Raw genomic sequence first — 15,022 nt, 5'->3', positions numbered from 1 at the left:
TGGGTGCAGCCGAACTCCCCCGCCACCCCGCCGCCTCCCCCAGCGCCCGCGGGCGGCTGGGCGGGGACTCCGCCTCCCGCCTCCTCGTTCGCTCCCGTCCCGGGCTCGCCGCCAGCTCCCAGGCCGGCGACGGCGCAGCCAGGACTGGGGCTGGACGGAAACGGGCGGGTGCGGGAGGAAACCGGAGCCATTAAGCTGCTGTTAGCCGGAGAGGGGCCTGGCTGCAGAGACACGTGTGGAAAGGGCGCAAGCGCGGCGGCGTCAGGGCTGCGATTTCTGCTGCAAAATAGAAGGTTCTCCTGGCAACCAACGCGCTGTGATCAGATTCCGAACGTCGGGCTGTGCTTGGCTGTGAAGTGGGGCCTGACCTCCAGGGACCGGGAAGTTTTAGACCCCGCTTTGCAGCTGGAATATGGTGTTAAGTTTTGGTCTCATTTTTTTTTAAGGATACGTTCACGAATATAAAAATATTTTCTCTTTAAAGTGGTTTTTTGATCATTTGCCTAATGAGGGTCAAACGAATATATGTCAGACTAAGGTGATCGTAAGTGCGTATTTGTACTAATTTAAATGATGTTACATAAGAAGTTTCTAAACTGTTTACTACATTTTAAGAGGCCTTCCCAAGGCAAGTTATTAGTATTCAATGATTTTAAGTTTTTATGCCCCTTTTATTGATTCTGTTTCTGTAGTCTCTCCACTAAACCCTACAGCAAACTATTATTCTTTCGTAAAAATGAGTTTTTTATATAAAAGGTATGCTCAAGTGGTGCTGTGATCAGCATTCTCTTTGAATATAAATGACGAAATCATCACAAAATGGCTCATTTTAGAAGGTAGATATTTATATCAAGTGAACACAATTGTGTACAGTAAATGGATAACACCCCAAAATGTGAGAAAGTAATCATTAACGTTTATTTCTATTTAACTTCCATAGTCATTCTGGTCTAGTCATTTGTTTGTAAAGAGTCCCTCTTGCCTTACAGATCATGGAGGGCTCTGGTCCCAGGTTTACTTCCTACCCTCTGTGCCTTTTCCGTGCTGTTCGCAGCTCCCCTTTTCTGGAATGCCTTTCCCTCCTCTCTCCCGCTCCCAACAGTCACCATCTCACAGTCACACATGTTGCTCCCTCCTGGTTGTCGGTGACCTCCTGAAGGTCAGGCACTGTTTGAAGCTTTCCCTGTCAACAACCTCTTTCTCTGCCGTCCTGTATTCATATCAGACAGCCTCTCACATGGATTTGCAATGACTTTGTTTTGTTAAAATTCAACCGGGTACATTCGAAGATCTAATTGGTTTTACTTAACCGTTCATGAATCCAGCAGCAGCCCATGTAGCAACTAGAAGGAAGCTCTGATGAGTTTACAAGATGGAAGATTTTATAGACCCAAGAAGGTGGGAGTAACAAGTTAAAACTGAAGCATTTCGGGCAATGACAGGGTCTGCTTTAGATGATGGAGTTCACCCTCTTCATTTTGTGGCCCCTTCCTGGTTTCCACCTGGCCATCTCCTAAACCTTTCCAAGCAGGAGTGGCCTTGAGTGTATCTAGATGCCTTGAGCTCTAGACCCAGTTTCCTAACTGAGGACACATCCCTTCCCTGGACACTTCCCATGAAGTGTCTTCCCTTGGAGGAAGATGCTACTCCTGCCCATAATGCAGTAGCTTGACCCTGTGATCTCAAGAGGAAAACCTTATCGGAACCAAACAGAACACTGGTATGGTTTCATTACAGTTAATGATAATAGAAAGAACTTTTCTAAGTACTTTGTTCTATTCTCTCTTTAATCCTTAGGAAGCTGATAATGGTATCCCGGTTCTAGTGCTACGCTGCTGCTTTTTTCTTTTTCTTTTTCTTTTTTTTTTTACTCTGTTCCTTTATAAATATATCATTGTTCTAGTCCATTTAGCAACCTGAATATTTCTAGAAGGCCAAGGACAAAAATTCTGGGGGAGATTAGTCATCTTCCTCCCCACCTTTTTTTTTTCTTTTTTTTTTTAACTTCTTCAAAACATCATCCAAAACAACTGGCAGGGTCTCTTAGGGACTCGAAGGGAGCCAGATAATGGCATGCACGTTGTCCTTGTCTGCCCAGAAAACTAGTAAAACTACAGGCCTGGCTTTTGCATGGCAGGAGAGGAGGAGGGACTCCCTCATCTGCTCACCTTCCCTCGCCTGCCTGCCTTCCAGCAGGTTCCGTCCTGTCATCATAGGGAGAACTGTGTGACGTTCCTGGCCCTGGACAAGAGCGTTTTCAGTGCCAGAGCTCCTTTGGGCTTGCAGGGCAGCCCAGAGCAGGAAGCTGGGGCTGCAGCTCTGCGGGCAGTTTCTAAGTAAATCTTGGTGAAACCACAACTCTTTTTTTTTTTATTATTGATTTCAGAGAGAAAGGGAGAGGAAGAGAGAGAGGTCGAAACATCAATGATGAGAGAGAATCATTGATCAGCGGCCTCCTGCATGCCCCACACTGGGGATCGAGCCCGCAACCAGGGCATGTGCCTGGACCAGGAATCGAACCTTGACCCCTTGGTTCATAGGTCGATGCTCAACCACTGAGCCTCGCCAGCCAGGTGAAACCACAACTCTTTAAAGCATTTGGAAAATCATACTCCTGGATCTATTTCTTTCAAAAGCATGTTTCTTTCTGTTTCCCTTAAGAACACATCGCCCCGGCAAGTCACTGTTTAATCCACTACTTAAACATTTCCTGTCCTAAGGCGCATTTTCAGGGACGCTCCTTGCTCAGCAAATTGGGTGAGTCTCTGTTCTTGATTCATTGAAAGTAAGACCAGGGGGACTGAAGATGGTGGCAGAGTAAGTGGGTGCTGCACGGACATGCTCCCAGGAACACACTGGAATTACAACTAGAATACAGGAAAACTTCCCGAATAATGAACGGAAAACTCGCAGGAGAGGACCCTGACACCCGAGGACGGAAAGTGGAGACCATAGAGGCTGGTAGGAGGGGCGGAGGCTCAGAAGTGCTGGCCAGGCGCCCACAGACAGCAACTGCAGCCCCGGGGAGAGAACGCAGCTGTGGGGGGTTGCCGCTGAGAACTCTGGCATCTAATCCCCAAGCTGGGCCCCCCAGCAGAGAGCACCAGAACTCAGAAGGGTACCCACAGAACATCTGGCTGTGAAAGCAGCGGGTGCTGTCTGCCAGGGAAGGAGAGCTGGAAATTCAGGCACCCTCTTAAAGGACCAACGCACAAAATTCCCTGTGGAGCCACCCACCTTGTGCTCCGGCAGAGAGAGGGTGGAGTGGACTGGAGCAGTGAGAGCACACCCTATTGGCTCAGCGGATGGATAGAGCATGGGCCTGTGGACTGAAGGGTCCAGGTTCGATTCCGGTCAAGGGCACATGCCCAGGTTGTGGGCTCAATTCCCAGTGTGGGGCATGCAGGAGGCAGCCGATCGATGATTCTCTCTCATCATTGGTGTTTCTCTCTCTCCCTCTCCCTTTCTCTCTGAAATCAATAAAAATATATTTAAAATTTTTTTTTTTATCTGAAACAGACTTCAGAGTAATGATGGTAAAGATGCTGAACAGCATGAAAAAAGGACATAGTAACTATGAAAAAAAGAACAGTCATAAATAAAAAATGGCATAACACAAATAACACATTGGAAGGAATATACAGCAGATTAGGGGAAGCTGAGGATTGAATCAGTGAATTAGAAGACAGGGTTGAAAAAAATCAGAGAACCAAAAAGAAAAAAAAATTATAAAACAGGAGGACAGCTTAAGGGAGCTGTGGGACAGTGTGAAATGTAACAACATTAGAATAGCAGGTGTGCCAGAAGAGACAGAAAGGGAGAAAAGGATAGAGAACTTGTTTGAAGAAATAGTGGAAGGAAATAAGACAGGCAGGTGAAGAGCCGGAGCTGATCCAGAGACTGAATAAATGTTTACAATTGCTCACATAACCCATTCCTCCTTAAGTTGGGCGACCGGGGGGGGGGGGGGGGGGGGGAGTGGAGTAGAGGAAAAGTGTGGGAGGCTTTGGAATGATTTTTTAGTTCTGGCTCCCTAAATAAATCTTTGAAATGAAGTTTCATTTATGTTAACATTTACATTAGGAGATAACCCTGTATCGAAGAACCAAGCAAATTAGTCTTAGGAAGTAAATGGACCCATTATTGAGCCTTATTCCAATACTCATTAGCTGTATGACTTTGAACGTGTTATTTCTTCTGTTTCACCTCAGTTTCCCCATCTGAGGTTACATAGAGGCTACATGGAGATAAGGAGAAGATTGACCAATTGACACATGAAGGCAATCTAGACTTCTCCCTTGACTTTTGGCCTGATTTAATTTCTTTGGTCTAAGCCTTAGGGTGTGTGACTCTAATGGCTCTAAGACCAATACTGACACCGTTAGGAGCATTTACTATGTTCCACTGACTCTTACTTAGTCATCACAATAACCCTATAAGAAGAATACCAAACCCTAGTTGGTTTGGCCCAATGGATAGAGCGTCAGTCTGCGGACTGAAGGGTCCCAGGTTCAATTCCAGCCAAGGGCACATGTCTGGGTTTCGGGCTCAATCCCCAGTAGGGGGCATGCAGGAGGCAGCCAATCAACAACTCTCTCTCATCATTGATATTTCTATCTCTCTCTCTCCCTCTCCCTTCCTCTCTAAGATCAATAAAATATATTTTTTTAAAAGAAGAATACTAATATGATCCCCATATTAAAGGTGAAGAGACCAAGGCAACATTCCCAAATTGCTTCTCGGATAGAAAAGCTGGCTTTTCTCCTGCTGAGTCCCCCAAAACCTCTCCTGAGGGTCTGCCTCAGAATCTAACCCTGGATACCCTGTACCGAACCCCAAGGTCTCAACCTGCTTGCTCCCCTGTCTCCCAAAGGGGGCATCGTCCATCCAATGGGGTGAGGAGGGGATGTGAACGGGGCTGGATCATCCCAATCTAGCTCCACTTTCCTTGCTACCCTGTGAGCATTTGTTCGTTGAATGTATTGGGGTGGTATTGGTTAATAACATTATAGAGCATTTTTTAAAATACATTTTTATTGCCCTGACCGGTTTGGCTCAGCGGATAGAGCCTTGGCCTGCGGACTCAAGGGTCCCAGGTTTGATTCCAGTCAAGGGCATGTACCTTGGTTGCGGGCACATACCCAGTAGGGAGTATGCAGGAGGCAGCTGATCCATGGTTCTCTTTCATCGATGTTTCTAACTCTCTATCCCTCTCCCTTCCTCTCTGTAAAAAATCAATAAAATATATTAAAAAATACATTTTTATTGATTGCAGGGAGGAAGGGGGAAGGAGAGAGAGATAGAAACATCAATGATGAGAGAGAATCATTGATCTGCTGCCTCCTGCATGCCCCCTACTGGGGAGTGAGCCTGAAACCCTTCATGTGCCCTTGACTGGGATCGAATCCGGGACCCTTCAGTCCGCAGGCTGATGCTCTATCCACTGAGCCAAACCAGCCAGGGCGAGAGCACTTTTTAAATGTTGAGGGTTTCACTGCTGACCTAAAGAGACAGGACAATAAAATTAGCAAATGGGGATGCAATGAACATCCTGGAACCTTAGAAAACGCTTACAGATGTGGTTCCTGATGCTTTCCTTTTTCCATCACCATTTATCTCCCCTGTACCCTCCTCCCCCTCCACCCCTGGCCCCCGCAATCACCACCCCGTTGTCTGTGTCCATGAGTTCTTTCTCTATACTCTTTCTTTTTTGCTCAATGATTCTTGAGCCCCTCTGAGATGGTAAGAGGGTGTGTCTGGTACCCGTGGCTCTTCCTTCACCCTTCCATTCCTGCTAATACCGCATAAATTTTCCTTCCCAGAGTCAACACAGATCAATGCTAGTCCATGTGGCTCCTATAGAACGAAAGAAAAATAGCCTAGGGGATAGATAAATAAATAGATAGTTATAGATGTACTGCCTATGGATTTTTTAAAATTGACGTCTATTGTCACCAAACAAATACTGAAAAGTACATTTGTCCTATTATCTTGTGTTATAGGTGATTCCAATGCCCTCTGCAGCTTTAGAATTGAGAGAGAATAACTCAGTGCTGGAACTCCCCTTGATGCTGGAGGCCCGGCCTGTGCCCATGGCCACTTCCCCTCAACAAAATGCTTGTGAAGAACAATCCGTTGAGACTAAACGTTCTTGTGAATTGGGAGCTAATTCCTTGATCAAGTTTCACATTACCCAGTAACTTCCCTGGACCACGGATCTGTAACCCCTTCCGCCAGAGACCATCACTAAATAAAACAGTACAAACGGACAAAGATTAAAAACATCTTCACAGCCCTGACCAGTTTGGCTCAGTGGCTAGAGCGTCAGCCTGTGGACTGAAGGGTCCCAGGTTCGATCCCGGTCAAGGGCATGTACTTTGGTTGCGGGCACATCCCCAGTAGGGGGTGTGCAGGAGGCAGCTGATCGATGTTTCTCTCTCATGGATGTTTCTAACTCTCTATCCCTCTCCCTTCCTCTCTGTAAAAAATCAATAAAATATATATTTTTTAAAAAAACACATTCACAGGGTTTGCTGGGTTTTTGTTATACTTTTTTGTTTTTCAGGTCAGCTATATTTTTAAGAAGGGCAGGTGTGAGATTGCGGCGCGGGGAGGGGGGAGGCGAATCCTGGTGACAGGAGAGGTGAGAGAGGAAGTTATTTTTAGGAAGGCTTGGATGGAAAGGGAAAGTCTGCTATGCATGGGGGAGGGGGCAAGCCAAGGGACAGCTGGTTAACTGGTAAAGGGTATAACTAGTTCTCCAGCCCCTCTCATTTCTTCTTACACATTCACAATCCTAATAAAAGGAAGGAAGCTGCTAACTCCTGGGGGGTGGGAGTCTTGTTCATTTTAGCCGCCCTCCCCATTCGTGGAAAAAGAACACAGCCATCTTCAGAAAATATTTATGAAGTATGTATAAAGTATGAATGAGGGACAGCCTGCCACGCACAGTGAGGCGTCCGCAAACATGAAAGCTGCTCTCCTTTGCCAGATACTTTTAGAGCTGGTAGTTTTAAGCTACAGTCTCGGTTTGGGGGTTGTTTTGTCCTTAAGTTTACTAAATTATTGACCCACAAAACTGAAAAACTCACCCACCAAAGCTACGTTCTCCTTCAAATGAGGTCCAGTGCACAGTAATCCCTCACCCTACCACAGCGTACCCAGCAGTGGTTTGTATCTCCAATATGTGGTCAATTACCAGTTACCCAGAACACCATGGAAGGGTGTCATTGCATTATGGCGTCTTCTCCAGGTGCTACGTGGTGGGTTACACCCATTTGTAATGTATCTTTAAGTAGTTTGACTAAACCCATTCACTGGGTTGTTTTATTTCTGTTTCCCAAACATTCATTCCCCAGAGGTATCTGCTGTTTTTGTTTTCTTCTAATTTCCTCACAACCGTGGTTATGCCACAACCACAAATAATCTATTGCTGCCCGATTCTGTAGAACTGCCTCCCTGACTGGGTTCTCTCTCTCTCTCTCTCTCTCTCTCTCTCTCTCTCTCTCTCTCTCTCTCTTTCTCTCTCTCTCTCTCTGTTTTTAAATTTTTAATAGTTCTTTATTGTTGAAAGTATTACATGTCTCCTTTTTTCCCCTCATTTACCCCCTCCAGGCCCTCCACCCCCTGCCCCAGGCCTTCATCACCCTATTGTCTGTGTCCATGGGTTATGCATATATGCATTCAAGGTCTTTGATTGATTATCTCTCACCTTCCCCCCACCCTCCCTCTGAGATTCCGCACTCAGTTTATCAGTTTATTTTGTTACTTAGATTCCACATATGAGTGCGATCATAGGATACTTGTCTTTCTCTGACTTATTTCACTTAGCATGATACTCTCCAGGTCCCTCCATGCTGTCTCAAAGGGTAAGAGAGTCTTCTTTTTTATAGCTGCATAGTATTCCATGGTGTAAATGTACCACAGCTTTTTATCCATTCATTTACTGATGGGCACTTGGGCTGTTTCCAGATCTTAGCTATTGTAAATTGTGCTGCTATGAACATATGGGTACATACATTCTTTCTGATTGGTGCTTTGGATTTCTTGGGATACATTCCTAGAAGTGGGATCACTGGGTCAAATGGCAGTTCCATATTTAATTTTTCGAGGAAACTCCATACTGTTTTCCATAATGGTTGCATCAGTCTGCATTCCCATCAGTAGGGAACTGTGGTTCCCTTTTCTCCTCATCAGAGGTATCTGTTTTTACATTTGTATTTTCATGGAAAGGTTTGCTTGATGCAATGAGCCATTAGTTCAAGTTATAATACACATCCATCTATCATGATCTTCCTCATGTTTGTGAAACAAGATGATGTGATTTTTTAAAAAATATTTTTTTATTGATTTCAGAGACGAAGGGAGAGGGCTAGAGAGATAGAAATGTTGATGATGAAAGAGAATCATTGGTTGGCTGCCTCCTGCACACCCCACACTTGGAATTGAGCCCGCAACCTGGGCATGAGCCCTGACCAGGAATCGAACCCTTACCTCCTGGTTTATAGGTTGACGCTCAACTACTGAGCCACACAGGCTGGGCAAGATGCTGTGATGTAAGGATGCAGATTTCATGGCTCCTCCCTAAGTGATCACACCCACAGCTGGAGCTCCCTAGAAAACTAACTGTGTGCCCCAGACATGTGTGAAGTAGGGGATGAAAGGAGAGGCGAAGTTCCATGCTTTCTCCTGAAAGCACTGGGGAGGAGGCCCTCACACAGGGGTTGGAGTTTTTCTCTGGCAAGCCAGCCCCCACCCCCCCCCCGCGCTGGTTTCAAATGGCAGGACAGAATGCTAACCCGACTTTCTAAGTCTGCCACTGTGAACGTAGGGGGCTCAGAGGGAGTCATCATGCATGTAGCTTTTGTCCCCATCCTTTCTAGTCCTCTATGGTCTAGCCATGTGTGCATCTGCACCCCAAACATTTTGTTTTTAATATATTTTTATTGATTTCAGAGAGGAAGGAAGAGAAAGAGAGAGAGAGAGAGAGAGAGAGATACATCAATGACGAGAGAGAATCATTGATTGGCTGCCTCCTGCAGGCCCCATACTGGAGATCATGTCCGCAACCCTGGCACGTGCCCTTGACCGGAATCGAACCTGGGACCCTTCAGTCCGCAGGCCGATGCTCTATCCACTGAGCCAAACCGGCTAGGGACACCTCAAACATTTTATACTTTATCCTCTCTCCTCCACCTAAAGATTTGAAGGAAATGCATGTTGCTGTAGCTTATCCAGTATGTGTTAGGAAGTGCGGAAGCCTCGAAATTGATAGGTTTCTAAATGATGCTATATAAAAATATCCTAGCTTACTTATTTGCATATGTATATATGCATGTGTTTGTGTATTTTCTGCTGTAGAGAAGTGATAGACCAAATGTGAAATGGAGGTGAATGATTTTATACAAATGCTAATCAGTGTATGCACGCTCTCCTTTCTTTGTTGCAACCACTGTCCCTGCTTTCCACGACTTGGTATCTGAGGTTGACTTTCTGCTCTTGCTATGTTTAGAATCTATTTTTAATTTGGCCAACGGACTTACTAGGGAGCCATGTGAGTGTTGCTATTTTTAAAGACATAATAGCTGTCCCCGTTTAAAGCCCTATAGAATATCTTTGTATGCCTATCCCACTCCACGGCATATGTTCCAGGATGTAAGCTAATGATTTATAAATAAATAAATAAATAAATAAATAAATAAATAAATAAATTGCCTACTGTGTGTCAGGCTATGTGCTTTCATATTTTTTTTTCCATTTTAGACTAAAAAAAAAATAATCCTGTGTTGCTAGAGGCTTCTTGCCTTACCAAAAGCATTGTGACTCCATATATAATTATGGAGCTGTGTACCAAGTGGGATGAGTGTGGGTATCAATCCTAGTGGGTCCTGAGTTCAAATCCTATCCCTGCCACTAGCGCTGTGAACTTGGGCATGTTACCTAACCTCTCTGAGCCTCAGCCTTTTCGTTTACCAAATGAGAACAAGAGTACTTCCTTGCAAGGTGTCCTGATGATGTCTTGGCTTGGTGTAGTGTATTCGGCACGTCTACAGCGTGCGGCACAAGCTGCAGCGCAGAGCCGGTACTCACCGTGGTGTTTTTATGGTTCTGAGTTTCTTCATGGCCTGGAAAAGAAAAGAAAAGCTCCCAGAGCGTGGAAGAGGTGTGTCGGTTAAAGGATCACCACGCTGTCCCTGGAACTGCGACCCGGCAGTTTCCATCTGAGTGGTGGGAAGGGACTGCAGAACCCCATGTGCCACTTGAACAACAGCCAGACCTTCTAGTTGGGTCTGTTGCCCCTGGCAGTCCTCAGACATCCACTGGAACCTCCTGCGTGAGTTCTGGTCATTGTTTAACAGAATATTAGCTTTGGGCAGGTGTGTCCCTGCCTGCTTGCTCTCCACAAAGGTGCTGTAGGAGTAGCCATGCATGCACACCCCTAACGGGAAATCCATGGCTCTCAGGCTCCATCCCACTGGGTCTGGGTTAAAACCACCCGGGGGAGATGTCAGAATGCCTGCCATGTTCTCCGAGAGAACAACTAGATGCTTTCCAGGTCAAAGGCCGGCGTTCTTCCGGGTGGTCTGAGTTTGTGACTTTGACTTTGACTTTTCCCTGAATGTCAACGGAGTTATAAGAGGGTTGGCCCACCTCCTCCTGCTCAAGTGGCTCCTTCAGTGAGGTTTTCTCCACTGCCCGCTGCTGGACGGTCCTGTCAGGAGACACTGACACAGGGGTTGGGCAAAGGTAGGTTTACAGTTGTTTGCATGGAAAAATTTTAGCTCCTTTCGTTCGGCGCAGGCGTTGGAGACCTGGCTGCTGCGCTTAGAGAGGAAGGAAGGAAGAGGCCCCACGTGTATTGAGTATTTATTTTTGTACCGGGAACGTCACAATGGGGATAACAACATTTCACCAGGTTTGTAGGAGGAAGTGCCCCCCCAACACGATGTTTGCTTAGCATTAAGTTCCATGTGTCGTTTTAAAAAGAGCTGATTTATACTGCAGATCATTTTCTTCTAGTTAGCTGGGCAGACCGAAGAAACAAATCATGAGTCACCCTGCACTGCGTGCAGGAGACTGGACGATCAGTGGGTGTTCCACTGATGAGCCAAGCCTTCTACTGTGCGATGTACTTATAAGAAATATTTGTAGAATATCTTTTTTTTTAAAATATATTTTATTGATTTTTCACAGAGAGGAAGGGAGAGAGATAGAAAGTTAGAAACATCGATGAGAGAGAAACATCCATCAGCTGCCTCCTGCACATCTCCCACTGGGGATGTGCCCGCAACCCAGGTACATGCCCTTGACTGGAATCGAACCTGGGACCTTTCAGTCCGCAGGCCGATGCTCTATCCACTGAGCCAAACCAGTTTCGGCTGTAGAATATCTTAATGTAATTTTGATCATTTGGTTCTTGTGCTTTGTAAGTTCTTGTGGACTTAAAAATTTGTTTCTGTTGATTGATTTTAGAGAGAGAGAAACCTTGATTTGTTTTTCCACTTGTTTATGAATTCATTGGTTGATTCTTTTCTGTGCTCTGACCAGGGATCGAACCTGCAACCTTGGCATATGGGGGTGATGCTCTAACCAACTGAGCTACCCGGCCAGGGACTGATGAACTTTCTTACGCAGTTATTATATACTCAGGTAGTTATTCACTGTCCAAGAGCAAGGATTTTGGCTTTCATTTCCTGGTGTTTCCCAAACCACCTAATACAGATCTCTGTTGTTGTCGTCTGCTTCATAGCAGTTGCTGGGACAGTAAAAAGTCCCACGATGCCATCTAAAACCTCAAGACTTAAATGTTTTCTAAACAAGTATTTTTGCATGAAATTGTAAAACTGAAGGACTCTCATTTTGTGTCATAAATCTAAATGATCTAAGTAGTCCTTGGAGAGGCTTATATTTTTAATATCTCTCTCTTGTGCACAATCTTGTTTGAATAACCGTTATGTTATTAACCCTAAACAGGCAGTCAGGATTTATGTAAACTGTGGATTGTTCATATGATACAATTTTGTCAGCAAAAATTTAAATATATAATCACAAAAGTTTTATATATAAAAGTTGTGCAGTTGCCCAGGATATTTTGAAAATACAGATTCTGATATTTTAACATCTAAATCGAGCTTATTATAGATTCTTTTTCCACAAATTAAAAAGATTTAACTACTATTTCAATCAGTAATATATGCACACGGCATAAAATTCAAATTCCTCCCTTTCTTCCACTCACCTAAAATCCTTGCCTAGATACAGTTGCCAGTTTATTTCTCTCTACTTAAAAAAAAAAACACATGCAAATATGTACATTCTTTGATTAATGTCCTGTTACTTTCCTCTGCGACTAACCAGACCAATGTCATAGTATATAATCTTTTCAGAATCCTGTACCAAGTCCTTATTTTACATAGGAAGTCCAAAGAAAATAAAATTTCCTCTGCTCCAGATTATGAAGGATACAAGCAAAATGATCACGTTGCATATTTTAACAAAGTAGAAAACTAGTTTCATTGAAGTTAAAGATAATAAAACGTTTTAAAATTATTTGATAATCAGTTTTGTATACACTGTTCAGTTCTCTGATTTGTAAATCCCTGAATCAAACCTTTTCATGAATTTATAAAGGACTTGAAAAAATCTAATTCCGCCTTACTGGAAATCCTTCTCTTTCTACTATTTTTTCATCTGCCAAATTCAAAAAGTAATATTCTTTCAATGCACTATGCCTAGTTCTCATAACAACCTTGCAAGGTTGGGTTTGTTATCCTCTTTGGAGATGAGAAACCGGGGCTTTGAAAACTAATGTGACTGGCCACTGGTTCACAGTGGTGAGTGCAAAGCTGAGATGCGCTCCTCGCTCTCATGATCCACAATGTTGTTTGAAACACAGAATCTCCTAGTCTAGAAAAAGGGTGAGATGCTGACAATGTGGATCTAATTCTGTCAAGGTATATGCCGGAAGCCTGAAGACACGTGTAAACAAACTATGGTCATAGAAACTAGATGAAAAGATATTTAGGTGAGTGATAATAAGGATAAGGTAAAATAACCTTATCCTTCGAAGTGTTTATTAGCAGCTATTGTATTCCCAGGAGTAGGTGCATAAGGCTTCGTCTTTGGCCCTGTGCTGATCAACAGTTTATTAATGCTTGGGACCAGAATAATGACTATAATATGGTAGGACATATAAACACCGATTGAATGAATGAATGAATGAGGATGTTTGTATTGTGCTGATCATATCTTTAGCTGTCACAAAGTTTCAAGTCACAATAATTTATATCAAATAGGAAGTTTAAGATTAAAATATTATAATAGACAAATGTGATAGGTCAAGGCTAAAACAATGCAATTTGACAAGGATAAATGTTGAATCCTAAACTTAGGCGTTCACAGTCAATTTCACAATGAGAAGACATGGGCATTAAGGCTTAAAGTGTGACTTAAAGGAGGAGAGAAGAGAAAAAGAAGGAAGGAAGGAAGGGAAGGAGGATGGTTTGTACTTCCATGGATAAGAACCGCAAAAGAGGTTAATAATACGATACTAATGAATGAAGTTAATAGACAGAGGGTATTTCTTGTGTTTGCTCTATAATAATCAGACTCTGCCTGAAATATGTTTTGAACTCTGGATCCCCCGTGTTGATGGGAACAATAGCAATCTGTTTGTGTTGTTTTGTTTTTAATATATTTTTATTGATTTTAGAGAAGAAGGAAGAGGGAGAGAGAGAAACATCAATATGAGAGAGAATCATCGATCAGCTGCCTCCAGCATGCCCCCACCGGGGATCAAGCCCACAACCTGGGCACATGCCCTGACCGGGAATCGAACTGTGACCTCCTGGTTCATAGGTTGATGCTCAACCACTGAGCCACTACAGCCAGGCAACAATAGCAATCTGAAGAGAATCTATAGGAAAGTGACTTTGGTGGTGAGAAAAATTAAATCTGTGACACAGGAAGAATAGTAATGATACTAGGGATTTTAGTCTAGAGAAAAACAATTTGGGGGAACATGACAGCTATCTTCAAGAACTTAAATGGTATTTGGAAAATAAATTATATTTATAGGACATTACTGGATTATAGATTCACAGCATTTGATGAATGGTCAAATATGTATGTATATTTTTTTCTGGGCTCTCTATGCTATTTCACTGGTCTCTATGTTTATATTTATGCCAATACCACCCTGATTTTGAAATCAGGAAGAGTGAGTCCTCCAATTTTGCTCTTTTTCACAATTGTTTTGGCTATTCAGGGTCCCTTGAGATTCCATATGAATTTTAGGATATTCTTGGAAAAAAAATGTCATTGGTTATTTTAGTAGGGATTGCATTGAATCTGTAGATCACTCTGGGTAGTATTGACATTTTAACTATATTAAGTCTTCCAATCCATGAACATGGGATGTCTTTCCATTTATTGCTGTCTCTAATTTCTTTCAGCAATGTTTTGTAGCTTTCAATGTAAAAATCTTTCAGATCTTTGGTTAGGTTTATTCCTAAGTATTTTAATTTTTCTGATGCTATTAGGAATATAATTGTTTTCTTAATTTCCTTTACTGATTTTTCACTGTTGGTGTATAGAAGGAAAACAAAAATTAGATGATGTGTATCCCAGGTATACAAAGGTAATATGTACTAGTTACTTTGTGCCAAAGACATTGTGGCCTATGTGCTGGGGACACAGAGATGAATAAAAACAGGTATATGATGAAAAGAATCCACTGTATTTGGGAAACATAATTTAATATTAGCATTATTTGAGGGACTTTTGCCTCAGCAGTCAACAACATCCTGCTTTTTTCTATAAGCTCCTGCACTCACCATCCTAGCTTGTTTACCAACTTAGTTAGTTGGGTATTTGTCCCAGTCAGTATCATTGAATCATTTCACTTTTTAGTTGTTGTTTTTCAATATTGGAAGAAGATAACTGACAAAACACTATGAGAAAAAATGTAAAATATTAACTTCTGTGATCCAAGTTAATATGACAAGTTTGAAAACAAAAAAAA

Source organism: Myotis daubentonii, chromosome 20, assembly GCF_963259705.1.
Source record: "Myotis daubentonii chromosome 20, mMyoDau2.1, whole genome shotgun sequence".
NCBI lineage: Eukaryota > Metazoa > Chordata > Mammalia > Chiroptera > Vespertilionidae > Myotis > Myotis daubentonii.
The sequence above is the reverse complement of the archived record's forward strand: the minus strand, read 5'-3'. Positions refer to the sequence as shown.